Below are 17,474 nucleotides of genomic sequence, written 5' to 3'. Positions count from 1 at the left end.
GTCCGGGGCTGGTTCCCAAAATACGGGGGACAAAATGAGTAGGGGTCCCCCGTATTTTAAGAACCAGCCCCAGGCACAACCAGCCAGCAGGGTAATGTCACAGCCGGGGGGACACTTATTATATAAGGTCCCGCGGCCAAAACATTAACCCTACCGACCAGTCAGCCTGGCCAGGGGCCCTGGGGGAGTGGGGACCCCCCCAATAAAGGGGTCCCCCCCTCCAGGACTTACCTGACCAGGCTGAAGCCTGGTGCTGTCCCCGGTGACCCTGGGCTGTGGTCACCGGGCTGATAGTGGTGTAAAAAAAATGTCCTGTCCTGTATCGTCCTCCAGGTCCATGTCGGCGGTCCATGTCGTCCTCCAGGTCCATGGCGGTGTCCGGGTCCGAAGAAATCCATGTTGGAGCTGTGGAAGGAAATCCTACTCACCTGGTCCTGTGCTGAAGACTTTCTTGGCTCCTGATTGGCCACTAGGCGGCCAATAGAAATCATTCTGAGGAGAGGCGCCAAGTATGAAACATCTCTGCATCTCTCCTCAGTGCGATGCGGACAGTGCGGGGACCGGCGACAGCTTGAAGATTACCTGGACTACGTCGGACCAAGACAAGACATCTTCAGCACAGGACCAGGTGAGTAGGATTTCCTTCCACAGCTCCAACATGGATTTCTTCGGACCCGGACACCTCCATGGACCTGGAGGACGACACGGACCGCCGACATGGACCTGGAGGACGACACAGGGCACGGACACCAGGACAGAGGGCTACCTACGGGATCAAGAAAGGTAAGTATCAGTATGTGTGTAATGTATGTATTAAACTTTTATTTTCATTGTGTCAGTGTGTGTTTATTGTACTATTTTTTTAACTGTGGAACTACAAGACCCAGCGGGCCCTTTAATGCCCCGCAGGCTGGGACTTGTGGCTCTCCAAGTCCCAGCTTGCGGTGGAGGCTTGCTGGGACTCATAGTTCCACAGTTTTAAACAATAGTTTTTTCATCTATTTTTTTTACACCACTATCAGCCCGGTGACCACAGCCCAGGGTCACCGGGGACAGCACCAGGCTTCAGCCTGGTCAGGTAAGTCCTGGAGGGGGGGGACCCCTTTATTGGGGGGGGTCCCCACTCCCCCAGAGCCCCTGGCCAGGCTGACTGGTCGGTAGGGTTAATGTTTTGGCCGCGGGACCTTATATAATAAGTGTCCCCCGGCTGTGACATTACCCTGCTGGCTGGTTGTGCCTGGGGCTAGTTCTTAAAATACGGGGGACCCCTAGTCATTTTGTCCCCCGTATTTTGGGAACCAGCCCCGGATCTGGAGCCTGGGGCTGGTTGTTAAAAATCGGGGAACCCCTATTTGTCGGGTTCCCTGATTTTTAATTACCGACCCCGGCTCTTTCAGCCTGGAGCTGGTTACAGCTGTGGGGGGGACCCCACGCTGTTTTTTTTTTTATTTATTTATTTTTTTCTATTTTTTTCTAATTTTTTTTACACTGAAGCCTGCACGGATCTGACTGATCAATGCAGGCTAAAGGCAAATACGACAGGGAAAGCAAGGTGTATTTTCCTGTCGTATTTGCGTGCCTGTTTCACACCAATTAGCAGCCATATTATCAATACGGCTGCTTAGTAAATCAGGAACCACCATTCTTTTGAATGGTGATTTCTGTCGTATTCTATCGATGGTGTAGACATTCGTATTTGTGAATACAAATACGAATGTCCCATCATTAGGAATACGAATTGTTGTATTTTCAGGATTGTAAATCCCGAAAATACAAATGTGTAAAAAATAGGTGTATTTCTGCCACGAATACACCTATTTTTTACGAATCCATTTTGGTAAATTTACCCCTAAATGTCTTTTCATATGCACTATATGGGTAAGATTTAATAGGATGAGAGATTCAAAAAGTGAGAGATTTGGGAAGAAATCTCCAGTTTTTTTAAAGCGGCAATCATTTACACTGCAAAACCAGTTTGATTTTGAAGTGTAAATGATTGCCGCTTTAAAAAAAACCTGGAGATTTCTTCCCAAATCTCTCACTTTCTGAATATCTCATCATATTAAATCTCACCCTATGTGTCTAGCATATGTTGCTGGTCCCTATGACTCTACCACAGGTCTGTATCTGATTCCCAGTTCCTATCCTCAGTGTGTTCTACCCACGGTTGCCATGGCAAGCTGAGTATTGCATTGTTCACCATGTATGAGGCAGGGAGTGTTTGTGATACTGAATCAGATCAAGTCAAGGTCTTTCATTATTCTCTTCAACTGGGTTCTCCAAGATATGAGGAGAGATGGGGAATTAGGGGGACTGACTCCACAAAGTTAACTCTCCATGTTATGAACAGTGCATGATAGAGGCTCATATACATTTTATCTTGGAATAACGGACTCTTCCAAACAAAAAGATTCTTGCCATTGCCACCAATGGCAATAGTGCCACTGGCCATCAATACTTGCATACCCTGAAAAGGAAGGCCATCAATGTTTTTTCCTATTGATGGACATCAGTTTTCTTTGACTGATTAGCCTGTGGGCCAATGAAACAAGGGGGCATGGCTTTACATGTGTGAGGCGGAGCTATGCTCCGTGTCCTGTCCCCTTGGGGAAAAAAAATAAGAAAAACTATTTGTTTATGCTTGACATCGATGGAGGGAAACCATACTCCCCCATTGATGGCAAAACTCTTCTACATCGGTCATAACCTATTGATGATTTTGAATCATCAATAGTCGATGCCCATCCCTAGTGTGTATGTACAACTCTCATACCCCCGCCACTTCTGTGTTCTCTAGAAGCAACATCTGGCACATTTAAGGCCATTTGTCATAGAGGAAGAGGTTACCAGTATTCTCAGAAGGAACAGTCATAAAGGTGGAAGAGATCACATTCTACTGGTCATGATTCTCCTTCGCCAAATGTTCTGGGTATCTAACTGCAGTAACTAATTGCAAAAAGAAGCATCTGTCATGTGTTCCTTCATGAAATCAGTGTATTAGGACAATGATGACTTATTCTGTTGCTACCTCTACAGCAGGGGTATTACCTATTATATTGAGTAGGCCAATCTTTAAGAGAGATTTGGGGGAACTGAACGAATTACCCCAAAACCAAAAAAGCAAAACGAATAATGCTTAAACTGTATTACACACATGATATCAGACCGACACATGCCTCTGTATATGCCATCAGACTTCTCATCAGGACACCAGCATGTGTCACACATTTCTCTATGCTCAACAGCTTGTCACACACATAATTATGCACAGCAGCTACTGAGAGCAGTACACCCAATTTACATTATGCCACATGGTAGTGCCCCTTATTGAGACTATGCCACACAGTAGTACCCCGTATTCATACTATGCCACACAGTGCCTCTCAACACTATGCAACACAGTAGTGCCCTTTTTTTCGCAGTATGCCACATTGGAGCCCCTTATTCAGATTATAACACACAGTATTGCCCCTTATATATTCAGCATGCTGTAGTATTGCCATATATTCATATGCCACAGTATTGCACCTTATTCACATTATGCAACACAATCTTCCCAATTCACATTATGCAACATAGTAATGTATCTTATTCACATTATGCCACATAGTGTCATTTATTCACATTCTACCACACAGTAGTACCCCATATTCAAATGATGCCACACAGTAGAGCGCCTTATTTTTTTTATGCCTTAGTGCCCCTTATTCACACTATGGCCATTATTCAGATCTGATCGCAGTACACATTTGTTCTCAAAATGGGCAAACCCATGTGCACTGCAGGTGGGGCAGATGTAACATGTATAGAGGGAGTTAGATTTCTGTGAGTTATTTTGTTTCTGTGCAGGGTAAATACTGGCTGCATTATTTTTACACTGCAATTTAGAGTTCAGTTTGAACACACCCCATCCAAATCTAACTTTCTCTGCACATGTTACATCTGCCCCACCTGGAGTGCACATGGTTTTGCCCATTTTGAGAACAAATTCTTACTCCGATCAGATCTGAATAAGGGCCAATGCCACACAGTATTGTCCCTTTTTCACATTTTGCCACACAGTACCCCGTATTCACATTATGCTATAGTGGAGCCTCTTATTTAGTATTTATTTAGTAAATATTTATTTATTACTAGTTATACACATATATTCTGCTTTGCTTTACAGAGAATATTTGAACACCTTCACATTATGCCACAGTAGTTTCCCTTATTCCCATTATGTCATACTGAATTGCCCCTTGTTCACAATGTACCAATATGCGCCAAACAGTATGTTGGTACATTTTGGCAATATGTGCTAAAATGTACCAATATGTGCCAAACAGATCACTTTATTCACATCATTCAATAAAATATTACCAGTTCACATTATGCCACACAGCAGAGTTCCTTATTCAGATTTACCCTTTCACAATTTTATATTGACATTTTGATGGTGTCAAATGTACACCTGTGCCTGCCGCTGCTCGGCCAAAAGCAAAAAATAACTATTAGGCAGTTTTTACAATTTCTTTCCACTTAACATCAATCATTTTTGAAGACTTTATTATAATAACAGTCAAACCAGTAAATCACATTGACAAAATTACCAGTCTGCAAGATCCAATTGTACACAGTAAACAAAGGTTTGGGAGTTCTTCAAATAAAAAAATGCTAACCATTTTGTACTTACTTTTAAAGAAAATGTATTTTAACATGGAGCTGTGCCATGTGACAGGTGATGGCAATCATCCATTAAGAGGGAAGACCAGGAACAGAGCAGTGTGTCCCTCCTGGAATGGGTCATGTTGGGAAGTATATATGACACTTTAATCTTCATCATGCTGACTGCAACAAGGAAGTAGGGAGCAACAGGTGTCTCTATTTGGCATAAAATAATAATAATAATCAATGGTAAGACAGAGCAGAAGTTTTTAGCTGCTGATTTTCCTACATCACTTATGTCAGGAAAGGTAAGTTTGTGAATCTCTCTCCTTCTGTCCCCCTATGTGTACATCTGTCCTCCCACTTTGAATGCATGTATATGTTCTCCCACTGTATCTATATGTCTCCTTTCCTCCTTACAGCCCATATATACTGCAAGTACACACTTGAAAGAGCTTACAGTTGTCCAGACCAAGGGCCAGATTCTCTAAGCTTCAAAAGTGATAACATGGAGAGTGATAAACAGCCAGCCAATCAGCTCCTGTCTGACATTTTTCAACACAGTCTGTGACATGGCAGGTAGGAGCTGATTGGCTGGCTGTTTATCACTCTCCATTTTATCACTTTTGAAGCTTAGAGAATCTGGCCCCAAGTCTTCCTGTGCTCCAAGCCAGCCAGATGCAATGAACAGGCTGGGAAGTATCTTTCTTCCTTTGATGTACTGTAGATATCGGCCTCATTCCTCTCCACAACAGTGACACACACCTCAGTTTTGAGAAATCAAGGCTGTCACCACCCCCAAAGACTATCATACTGTCAATAACTGACAGCCTCCTGTCCTGCATCCTTAAATATAAGTACTTTGATATAACTATATCTATCACATGATATACCGGCCAGCTGATTACAGAACCTGTGTGGTTATACTACATGTGATATATGTGAGTAAGGTAGGAATGATCGGATAATGATTACACTTTACCATCCATGTGGACCACAACTAGAGCAATAAAGTGTGCCGAGTGGAGTGAGGCACCGAGCGGGAAGCATTGCGAGTGGAGCGAGCCATGTGAGTGAGGGTATGCGTTACACTAATTGGGGGTCCATGTCGACAGGTGTCAACACTGACAGCACAAAAAAAAAAAAAAAAACCGTGTCAACCTTTTCATGTGTCTACCTATTGACCCTGATGACCTTTTGACCCTGATGACCTATTGCATATCGACCTTTTGGCGTCGAACTATTGACTGTCTACCTAGAGTAGACACTGTCTATCTAATAATCCCCACCCCATATAACAGCAACCAGACCATTATCTATGTGACTTATTATTTTATTTATAAGGCGCCACAAAGTGGATCCCTGCGCCGTACAAATAGTCAAGGCCTTTGGCTCTTGGGATAACCACATTATTTTTAATGGGGAATGGGCTTCCAAATATACATTATATAGAAGAATGTTAAATATGTTTGGGACAGTCACAGTATTTCAGTATATTCCTGGATTCTATTCCATATTTACATTTATAAAATGCCAACGTCTGATTGATGAATATATATATATATATATATATATATATATATATATATATATATATATATATATATATATATATTTATCTAGAAAATGACACACAAACACAGTATGCTACCTTATTTAGAAATCCTGCCCTAGTATACAGTAGTGTGCAAGCAGTAAAGTACAAAAACAATATTAGCTTTTTCTTGTGAACTTTTAGCTAACTGTAAGCATTCCTTGATTTCTCCACCTTGGGTGTGGTATAGGGCTCCGACAGTGGGGATCCCGACAGTCAGTATCCTGACGACGGTATCCCGACTGCCGGTGCTCTGACAAGGGGGCGAGCACAAAGAAGCCCCTGCGGGCTCGCTGCACTCCCCACACTGCAGGCCCGATGGCTCGCTACGCTTGCCACAGTTTCTATTCTCCCTCTATGTGGGTTGTGGGCCCTCACAAGGGAGAATAGCCCCTGTGAGTCGGGATCCCCCTTGTCGGAGCACCGGCAGTCAGGATCCCGATGTCGGGATCCTGACTGTCGGGATCCCCACTGTCGGACCGTCATCCGGCACCCCTCCACCTCAAGCCGTTCTTGCAAACTCCTTTTTACTTGTTGAAAGAAATTGGGGTCTGCACAGTTTTCTTCAGACAGCTGATAATCCGCTGGTGCCCCTAAGTATCCAGCAATCATAAAGGATGCCTTTAGGTGTCTGCTGGTGCCCCTAAGTTCTGCAATCATAAAGGATGCCTTTAGGTGTCCGCTGGTGCCCCTAAGTTCTGCAATCATAAAGGATGCCTTTTAGGTGTCTTTTGAAAAGGGCACAACAGGGAGGGTACAGATAAAGGAACAGCTGGAAAATGTGGACTCTGGGTCATTCATTCCACTGAAATGAATCCACTATGACATTTTTTTGTTTTCATTTCTTTATGGAGAGATGCAGCAGAATGTGACTATCCGGGGAGGTGTAGTCTCACTAGGTGGAACCTGCTAGTAAGATGCACTTTTGTGATACAGATAGCTATTTATAATATGCTAAATACCACAGTCACACAGACCTTCTACAGCCAGCTGATCTGCCGCACAGATCTCAGCCCAGTAGGAAACACAGTCTAGACAAGTGTTGAAATGTCTGTGCCCCAGGGCTACCAGAAAATGAGCTTTTCATAAACAAGACAGCTATTTTGAGAGGCTCTGTAATAGACATCACTGCATGAAATCAGCAGTAGCTCAAAGCGGGTGGGGGATGTCAATTTCCTAAAAATCACTTGCATGCATTGTGATACAATTATTACATTTAAGCTCTTTTAGTATCCTTGGATGGGGACAGATGGGATACATCTAAAGATACTAAAAAAGCTTAAAGATGTGGCGGTAATACCATTAACAGAATTATTCTACCAATCACTAAGGTGTAATTCAGGAGAACAGAAAAAGAGCAAATGTTGTACCACTGCACAAAAGTGGAAGCAATGAAGAAACAAGTAACTATAGACCATTAAACCTTACATTAGTAGTAGGGATAGCAATGGAAACACTATTAAAATAAGTTGTTGAATATCTTGCATCAAACAACTTGCAAGATCCCAAACAGTATTGATGTACTGGTGGGGGATCATGCCAAACTAATTTTATAGACTTTTTTTACTCCGTGAATAAAATAATAGAATCAGAAGGGGCCGAATTTGAAGCATATTTGGACATTAGTAAGGCATTTGACAACGTCCCACATCACAGGCTACTAAATAAACCCAAAAGCATGGAGTTGTATTATAAAAAAGTTAAATGGATAAGAATCTGGTTGCAGAATAGGAAACAGGCAGTTGTAGTAAATGGTAATACATTATATGGAGGGTAATATTACCAACAACAGGGATCTTTACTTGGACCAGCTATCTTTAATATTTTTGTTGGTGACTTTGGTATTGAAGTGAAATAATGCATTTTTTCAGATGAGACAAGATATGCAACAGGATAAATACACCAAGAGGAGTAAAACAAATGATCTGGGCAGACTTAAGAAATGTTCAGAAAACATGGCAAATACAGTACACTAAACAATACAAAATCATGCACTTGGGTCTCAAAAACTCAAAGTCTAAATATAGTATCAAGAGTACTATAATAAAAACTACTAAGGCGGAAAGGGATTTAGGAGTCACTATTACAAGTGACTTAATGGGAGGAAAGCAATGTAACAGAGTAATAACACAGGAAAGTAAGAAGCTTGGTTGCATAGGGAGAGGAATCAGTATGAGGAGAAAAGTAGTAATAGTGCTACTGTATACGTCACTAGTATGGTCTCATCTGGAACACTGTGCCCAGTTCTGGAGGCCATATCTCCAGAGTGATATAAATACATTAGAGACTGCACAAAGAAGGGCAACTAAAATGGTGCATGGCCTACATCAGAAAACTTACCGCAAAGACTAAAAGATCTTAATATGTATAGTTTGGAGAAGAGAAGGGAAAGATGGGGACATGATAGAAACTTTCAAATATTTCTAGAGTTTTAAGACGGTACAGGTGGGAGACATTCTTCAAAGGAAGAGAAGTAATAGAACATACACAGAGATTGTAGTATAGCAAGTTCAGGGTAAATTTAGGAAATACTACTTCAAAGAAAGGGTAGTGGATCATTGGAATAGCCTTTCAGCAGAGGTGGTAGAGGCTAAGACAGTAGAGCTACATAAACATGCTTGGGATAGACATAAGGATATCCTTACAAGGAACTAAGGACCAAAAAGGGATGAGAGATTGAATAAAGGATGAAAAAGGGACAGGCTAGTTGGGCCAAGTGGTTCTTATCTGCATTCACATTCTTTGTTTCTATGTTCAGTAGTTTATTAAACTGATTAAAAAAAACAAGCCTAGTATTCTGTTACTGTGGGACAAATGTACTAAGCCTTGGCGAGTGACACAATGGAGAGAGACAGATGCTGATGTACATCATAGGAATTTTAGTGGTGGAAATAATTGGACACTAGAAATTTTGGATACATTGTTTTCTTAAGTTACAACTTGTGGGTGATATTGAAGGTAGGGTTATTAAATCATGTTACTGTGGCAAAGAGGGAACTTTGTCATGTTCTAATATTGAGATCAGGACTCACAGGTCTCACAGACTGCACTTGGCTTCACTTAAGGCCCTCATACATTAGTAAGATTTGGGATGAGAAATCAGCACAAATCGGATGTGAGTGACATCCCATCCGACCCGATGTGCAGTCCCGTACGCATCCGGCTGGACCCTACAGATTGAACCCACTGCACATAAAATTTATCGGATAGCACCACTGGCACTCACCTATGTGCAGGGGCGGACAGAGGCAGGTGCCACGGGGCAGGCAGCGAAGTGCTTGTAGAAATGTCGCCGGACTGTGCTGTTGCTACATCACTTATGTCACCAATGAGACGTCTTTTTTAGTTTAGTATTTAAAAAGCTTTCCTCTTGTGTGTAGGGCAGTGGAGTCATCACCCTCAAACAGGCACATTTTGTCACATTCAGCATGATGAGCTGAACATCCCGTTCCCGGCTCACCTCGGGTGCCAGGCAGCGGCGAGTGCCGGGCAGCTGGCAGCAGCAGGATAGGAAGCGGCAGCAGAATTTAAAAAAATATTTTCAAAACACTGACCAGCCGCTGATTGGCTGAGATAATTCTCTTAGCCTATCAGAGGCTGGCCAGTCTTTTGAGAAAAAAATTACATTTTGCTGCCACTTCCCACCCCGCCACCCAGCACCTGCCACTGCCTGGCACCTCCCCCACAAATCACTGCTGCTGCAGCTCTCCTGCTCCGCACTGCTGCAGCTCCCCGGGAGTTTACATGCAATAAATAGCATGCGATTTATCGCATATAAAAATGTGCCAAATCGTAAGTGAGCCTCACGCGGAGTTGCCGGGGCAGCTCAAGGGGAATTTGGTGTGGCATGTTCTTAGGACAAGTTGCCCTAGTGTATGGGGGCCTTAGGCTGAGCACAGTGGTGGATTTTACCTGGGGGGCTGCAGTTCTGAGAGCACCCTGTGCGTGAAGCTGACGTCAGCTGCCCACACCCGCATCCTCTGGGATTTACTATGGGAACGCCCAGCCTTCTCATGGGAATGCCCATGAAACGCTGGGTGTTCCCATAGGCTAATTTCCCGGCCCGCTGCCCCCTGCCTGGACTGTGTGGGCGCTCACACACAGTGGCTGCACATGCGCAAGAAAACCTATGCGCATCAGCAGTCGCAAACAATCGGTCCACGGTGCGAATGCGTGGGGGACCGATTGAATTAGAATAACCCCCTATGTTATATAGTCTTATGTACTGTACTTATTATTGACATTTCAGTGTTAGGAAGCGTCACTGAGTATTATGTCAGCCACATTATTGGTTGCTATGTGAAGCCTTCCTACAAGCATTCTAAGATCTCCCATTTAAATACATGGTCTGAAAGCTCTTAGTTAATGCAAATAAACGCCTGATAATGGGAACGGGTGTCTCACAGAGCCAACATTGCCCCGTTTTATTGTAACCTAATGCCATAGGAGCTTTCCCAGGCATGCACAGGGAGACAGAAGATCTATAGCAGATGCTCTCCAGCAATATACACATTAGCATAAGTGCAGAGAAGGAATAAGCTGGGAAAGGTTTAATGGCTCAGGCGCAGTGACATCTGCTGTCAGACCACTGTACAGTCAGCCAATCCCAGCGCTTTCCCGTTATACACACGATAGTGGGAGCCAGGGAATATTCTATACAGAGTACACTACTATGCACTAAATATATTATATCTATATAATAACAACACCTCCATACTCTGGGTCTGGGTATACTGTAGTTTACAGCTATTTTGCATGTAAGGATGCAATAAAGCCATGGGTACTAGAGCAGGATCAGGTAACCTGTGTCCCAGGGATAGCCGTGATGGTGACAGGCCCGGTTCTGATGGGTTGTCTATGATAAAGACGTGTCCCCAAATATATTCCAAACTACCAAATTTACCACCAAATTAAATGTAACAAATGACAGCGAATTCCACAGAATAAAAAATGCTGCCCACATAGCATGAGAATAGGAGACTGACATCAGCATCCTGATGGGTAGAATCTTGATGACTGCTAAGTAAGTATTCTACCCCTCTTCTGCTACCCCTCTAACCCTAACCCACCTTCCCTACAACCTAACCCTTCCTCCCGTAACCTAACCCTAACTGCTGCCACCCTCCCCCCCCCCCCCCCCCAAAAGGTGATGGGCATCCGCCTTGGCTTCGCAGCCAGGTTTATACTCTTGGCATGCGAGTGATTTGTTATATAGAGAAGTGCTCGCATGTTAGAGATGCAATTGCAAAACTTTGCTCAATATCCTTAAAGAATTACAGTTCTAGCTGAATCAGGCCCTACGGCAGGCCTGGCCAACCTGTGGCTCTCCAGCTGTTGTGAAACTACAAGTCCCAGCATACCTTGCAACAGTTTTGCTATTATAGAATGCTAGAACTGTGGCAAAGCATGCTGGTATGTGTAGTTTCCCAACATCTGGAGAGCCACAGGTTGGCCAGGCCTGCTCTACAGAATATGCTATCTGTAGCCTGGTGCACACAGTATTAGACTATATGCAATAATGAGGCACAGTCGCAGAGTCGTCCCTTGGCCTCTGTCTTCTCACTGTATTGTGTGGGATTGGGACTGAAGCAACATGCAGTCTGGGATATAATGCTCTTTCCTGCCCACTTAAGAGGTCTCTGGTCCCAAGGGCCCACAGTTTCCAGGGAGTCTAATTGATTCTGGAAAGCCTCCATCAGCAGTTTGTGGGATGTGGTAATGGAGTATAGTGTTGGGGAAATATTTGATTTGGTTTTAATTGCACAGTGGAAAACATCAGTGGGATATTTGCTGTCACTTACCCTGCCAAGCGCAATAAATAATAGACGCGCCGTCGATGGGATAATACAGACATGTGGAAACAGCCTAATAACATGAAGTTACATTTCATGGAGAGAGTAGTACAGACATTTGGCAGCTGCTCAGCAGAGGTGGTAGCACTGATGGAAAAGGGGGCATAGATGGACCAGTTCTGAGCTGGCAAAAGGTTATTTGTGGTTACACATTTTTGTTGGGTGTGGTATGACTTGTCGACAGTCATTAGGTTGACATGACAATTCGTCAGGGATGACGTGTAGACGTGCAGCATGCTCAATATGTTGACAGTAACCATGTCAACATTCATCTTTACCACGATGAACTGTCAACAAATCCCTGGTGGTCTACAGGTGTCTTGCCTCATCCCGGCAGCAGTGGTGGATAGTTTGTGTAGAATCACACCCTGACTGGTTCTAAACAACCCCATGCAGGGCTCAAAATATCCCCCCATTAATGTAATGTGCTGCAGACGCCTATGTATGGCAGTGTCCTTCCCATATTTACTTTGTCTGGGGTCTATGTACTGAACCTTGGGGGCATATATAATTGTGTCAGAGTTTGCCTGAGTTGCCGGATGCCAGCTGAAGGATATGAAGGGTACAGTAGAAAACAAACATGAATCTTGTGACATTTGACCTCCCATAATCTCCGGCTGGACTCTCTCAGCAGCCGATTCATTTTATTACTATGACAGTACGTTCATTGTCCCTTCTTGATTGTAGAACCTGGCAGAACATATTGGCAGAAAGAAGTAAAGAATAATAAGTAGCCGCGCTATGCCCAAGATTACTGGCCTGTTGTGTTAAATGCAAATAAAGGCAGGCTTGTTTTGCATGAGATGGGAATAAGCTGTCACCCCATTGCCGTCTTCATTCATCTGGCCCTGCACTTATTCATGAGCAATATGGGGAGCCTGGCACCAAGAGCTCACGTCTTGGTAATGACAGCGAGTTTGTCTTCTGCATTCTGGGAAAGAGCGGTTCTGGTAAAGGGAAGGCTGCTTCCTGTAATGCAGTTACTCATCGGACTGGATATTGGATCAGGAAGACTGATATCATGTTGATAACAGATATGCCGGATATTAACCCTTAACCAACTCATATATATAAGAATACATTAGAGCAGAGGCTCTCAAAGTCGGTCCTCAGGACTCCACACGGTGCATGTTTTGCAGGTCTCCTCACAGAATCACAAGGGAATTAATTAGCTCCACCTGTGGATCTTTTCAAATGTGTCAGTAATGAGAGCACCTGTGCACCTGCTGGGGGACCTGTAAACCGTGATCTGTATGGGGTCCTGAGGATCGAGAACCAATGTATTAGAGCAGTGTTGTAAAAAAAAAGTCTTTACTTTCATGCACAACAGGACAGGAGTCACAGGGTTGTAAGCAAAGCAAGCAAAGCAAATTGGGGTCAATTTACTAAGATGGGAGTTCTATTGAAGATGGGATGTAGCCCATAGCAACCAGTCAGACACTACTTCTTATTTAAGCACCTTTTAGAAGATATTAGATAGAATCTGATTGGTTGCTATGGGCAACATTCCATCTTCAATAGAACTCCCATGAGGGCGATTCAGACCCGCTCGATGCCGGACGAATTTGCTTTCTTGTTTGCGCATGTGCAAACCCTGGAAGCCACCATGTCCCCTGTACTGCCTTCTTTGTTCTGTCAATCCCCCGCCTCGCTCACTGTGATGAGTCACACTCCTGCACCGCCCCCAAGCTGATCCAACCTGGCTACTCTCTCCTGGAGCGCCTAAAGGTATAAGACAGTGTTGAAGTCCAGGATGGTCAGCATCCCTTTTGAATGAGCTTAAAAGCCAATGCCCTGGATAGCAGTGCCCCCTCTGTCAGGGCACCCAGAGTATGTGCCCTGCCCACCCTACCCATTTCTATGCAACTGGCCAGAATGAAGCAACTATGAATTAAACTGATCTCTGTGTACAACTCTGAATACTGTAGCCTACACTTCTGAAGTTCTGCCTACGTTCCCAAGATACAACCACAGAACCCTTAGGCTGTTATTAGGTATTGGCTCCAGGGAGGGGGCTGCAGCACAGTCCATATTCAAACCAAATGCCAGTGAGTCAGTTTGGAATGGCAGTTGGTGGCAGTTGCTGTGCCTTTCTTATTTGAATTTTGAACTGCCGGACCCCCCCCCCCCCCCCCCCCCCCGTGGAGGCTAGCGCAGCGGCCGCATCACCCCCTACTGGCTTCAGACTGGTTACACCCGTTTGTGGAACACGTGGGTGTAACCTATGTGGTGGGGAAAGCTCCAGGGAAAGGGGATGGAACATGCACAACACAGAACAGACACAACACAATTTGTTCTCACCGGATATCTACTCGTCCCCTGGATGGTCGGGAGTCTTGGTACCAGCACCTAGGGAGCCGTGGCTTCCAGCGTCGTGGTCGTCAGTAGACAGGGGGAGGGGGGTGGCCGTGCCTGGGGTCCCACAGCTATACCACACTATAATCAGAGCACATTTAGGAGGTTATTCTGATCGGAGCGGCCAAACGTGCGTACGTTCGCAATTAACGTACGCTAGCCGTACGCGGCCGTTGGGGTTAAGTCCACCCACAACTCTGCCGCATACGTACGGGCATAAACAACGTAGAAGGGGAGTGGCGTACTAATGAGCGTACACCAATGTACACGGACGGGCCAGCCCTTACACTCCGACAACTGGCGTACAACTGAGCGTACGCCGCCGTTTACGGACGTCTCTCGTCCGTCTTCCCACCGCCTTCTTGCGGAGATCTGAGCGTACGCCAGCTTGCACGGACGGGTCCCTATTGTTTTCAATAGAAAAGTCAGCTTATGTCACCGCTCGTGAGAGTGAGCGTACGTCCGTGTACGCTGACATACCCTTCATATATATGGACCTGCAAATGTTGCCTTTCAACTATAATTATGAAAATTAATTAATTGATTGAATTAATTAATGTGCAAAATAGTGGCCATGGGATTAAAACATTGCTGAAACATCCTTTGTAGGTGTTAGATGTGGTTTATGTTATTGTATCATAAATACAAAACCTATGTTTGTATTAGAGTGAACACGTCGACACATGTCGACTTGTGTCGATTGAGTGTGCTACTGTGTAAAGTCTATGAAAGCACGTAGTGAATGTGTATAACTGTTTAACAAATACCTACCTTAGCATATATAAGCAGGTCTTACAAAGATTCTTACCTCAATTTAAACAAACCTTTAAATGTAGAGAAGTATAGAAAGATAAGCTTCCAATGTGTTAGAGTGATGTGTGTGGCTTGCAGGTAGTGAAATCATGGTTTGGACTTAATAGACTGCAGCATTGCTTATTACATTCAGGTGTATGTGTTTGGTAGTAATCCGCGTAAATTAGCTAACCCAGGCGCACGCTGACATGCGGTATCTGTAGGGGTGGTTTGAGATGGCGGTTGGCGGCCGCCTGTTTTGTGTCCGAAATGAACGGTGCTTTAGTCGATCGTGCGGTAGTAGCACCGCTCATTTTTGGTGCACACCCCCGTGTACGCCCATATTTACGCCCATTTTCCCTCATTATTTCGGCCGCACCCCTCATCACGCCCCTATGCCGCCCCCAATGCCCGTACACTCGCTTACAGGTTTTTTCGCATGTAGAGACCCGGCCGTAAGCATTGTGGAGTGTTCGCGCCTGCGCCTTAGCGAATGTACGCATGCGCAGATCATTAAAAACCCCGGGACGTGCGCGTACGGCCCGGCCGCTCCAACCAGAATAAGGCCCTTAGTGACAAGGACAGACAATCCTCAGGCATCTGTTACAGCGATTCAGTGGGTAATGTAGATGACTATTTGATAATCAGGGTAATATGACCATTTGTCCAACATTATTACTATGTATTAGTCTTTTATTTCAAACTCCTATTGCCAATTCCTCAGGGCCGAAACTAGGATTTCTGGCGTAGTGCCGACGTTCCAACAACAAAACTTCTGCTGGCTGGCCCATTTGTAGCTGCCACAATTTATATTGGCTTCCCTCTCCCCAGTTAATTTCATCCCTGGGGATGCCCTTTCCCCCCCCCACACATGCCAGAGATGGTGAGAAAAACGGATGTTGCCAAGCAACAGTAATGGGCGCTGGTATGGGGTGCGTGTGCGAAGCAGCTACTTATAGGGGTGAGCAATCCCTTACAAAATACATACAAAAAACAAAAAGGAAGTAGCGCTAATAACACCAATGAACATTAATAATGATAATATTTAATGACAGGAATTAAAAACAAATTGATAATATAAAACCACAGGATCCGTTCCTATAAATGCCACCGCTGGAAATAACGGTTCCAATAATATCCAAAGGAAGGTATACAATGGGCACCAGTTAGTGGTATGCTGGTAATAGATGGATAGTTACCACAGTTGCCACAATTGGGTCACCAGGAGGAATTGTTCCATTCGGAGTGCATGTCAGCACTATCTCTCCAATTTAGGTGAAGGTGCCAAAGTCCAATGGAAATAATTTGCAGAGGTGCGCAGTAATGGCGCAAGTGGTGGCTGGTCCGGATCCAGTGTCTCTCTCCTTGCAGGTAGAATATTCTACCTGGAATTGGAATTGGATGTGGTCGCACACAAATCGCACCGTGTACCCACCATAAGGTTACGTTTCGCAGTCAAAAGTTTTCTTTCTCATATGGAATAATTATTTTCAGGAACTGAGGAATGAATCGGCCCAGATGGTATTTACAAGACGTATTGCACTGGAATAGAACGGCTGCTACCACTGTACATTTCCAGAGTCACCAAGCAGAGATGTAGCGTGAGATCAGCACAATGTTGGCATAAGGGCTGTACTGTAGATGACATTTTCCAGGAACCGGTTAGCAGATATTGCTTCTTATAGTGAGAGCTGTCATGGGTTTGCAAACTTCCCAAAATGTGCATAGCCTTCAGCTGCTTAGCTGTGGTCAGTATACAAAAGATGCAATCTGTGACGTACACAAACATATTTTTCCAGTTTGGTGTATGAAGCATTTTCACTAAGGAGTTGCAAAATAGTTTTACATTTTAAGTAAACCAGGATGTTGTAGGAAACAATCACAGACAATAGTTCTGGAAACCAGCTGGATGCATTGTACAGGCCAAAACACTAGGGGCCTAATTCTAATCAGCTTCGCAGCTTACCGAGTACCCTGTGTCACCGCCGCACGAATCCTCGCTGCCGCCGTTTCCCTGGGTTACGGAGACACATCCCCTCGCATGTCGCTGCTGCAGGAGAAATCATTTGATGATTGGTGACCGTCAGTTTCAACAATCAGTCTCAGTGGAGAACACTGGCCCTGACAGACCTCTCAGTGGCACATCACTGTGCAACGCTGAGCGATCAGAATGCTCTTGCTGCGCACATCTCCCTGTGTCAGGGTTGCCGACTTTTAGATTCTCCTCTTCGGAG

Source organism: Crinia signifera, chromosome 4 (assembly GCF_055691185.1).
Source record: "Crinia signifera chromosome 4, ASM5569118v1, whole genome shotgun sequence".
Classification (NCBI taxonomy): Eukaryota; Metazoa; Chordata; class Amphibia; order Anura; family Myobatrachidae; genus Crinia; species Crinia signifera.
This window is presented reverse-complemented; position numbering follows the sequence as displayed.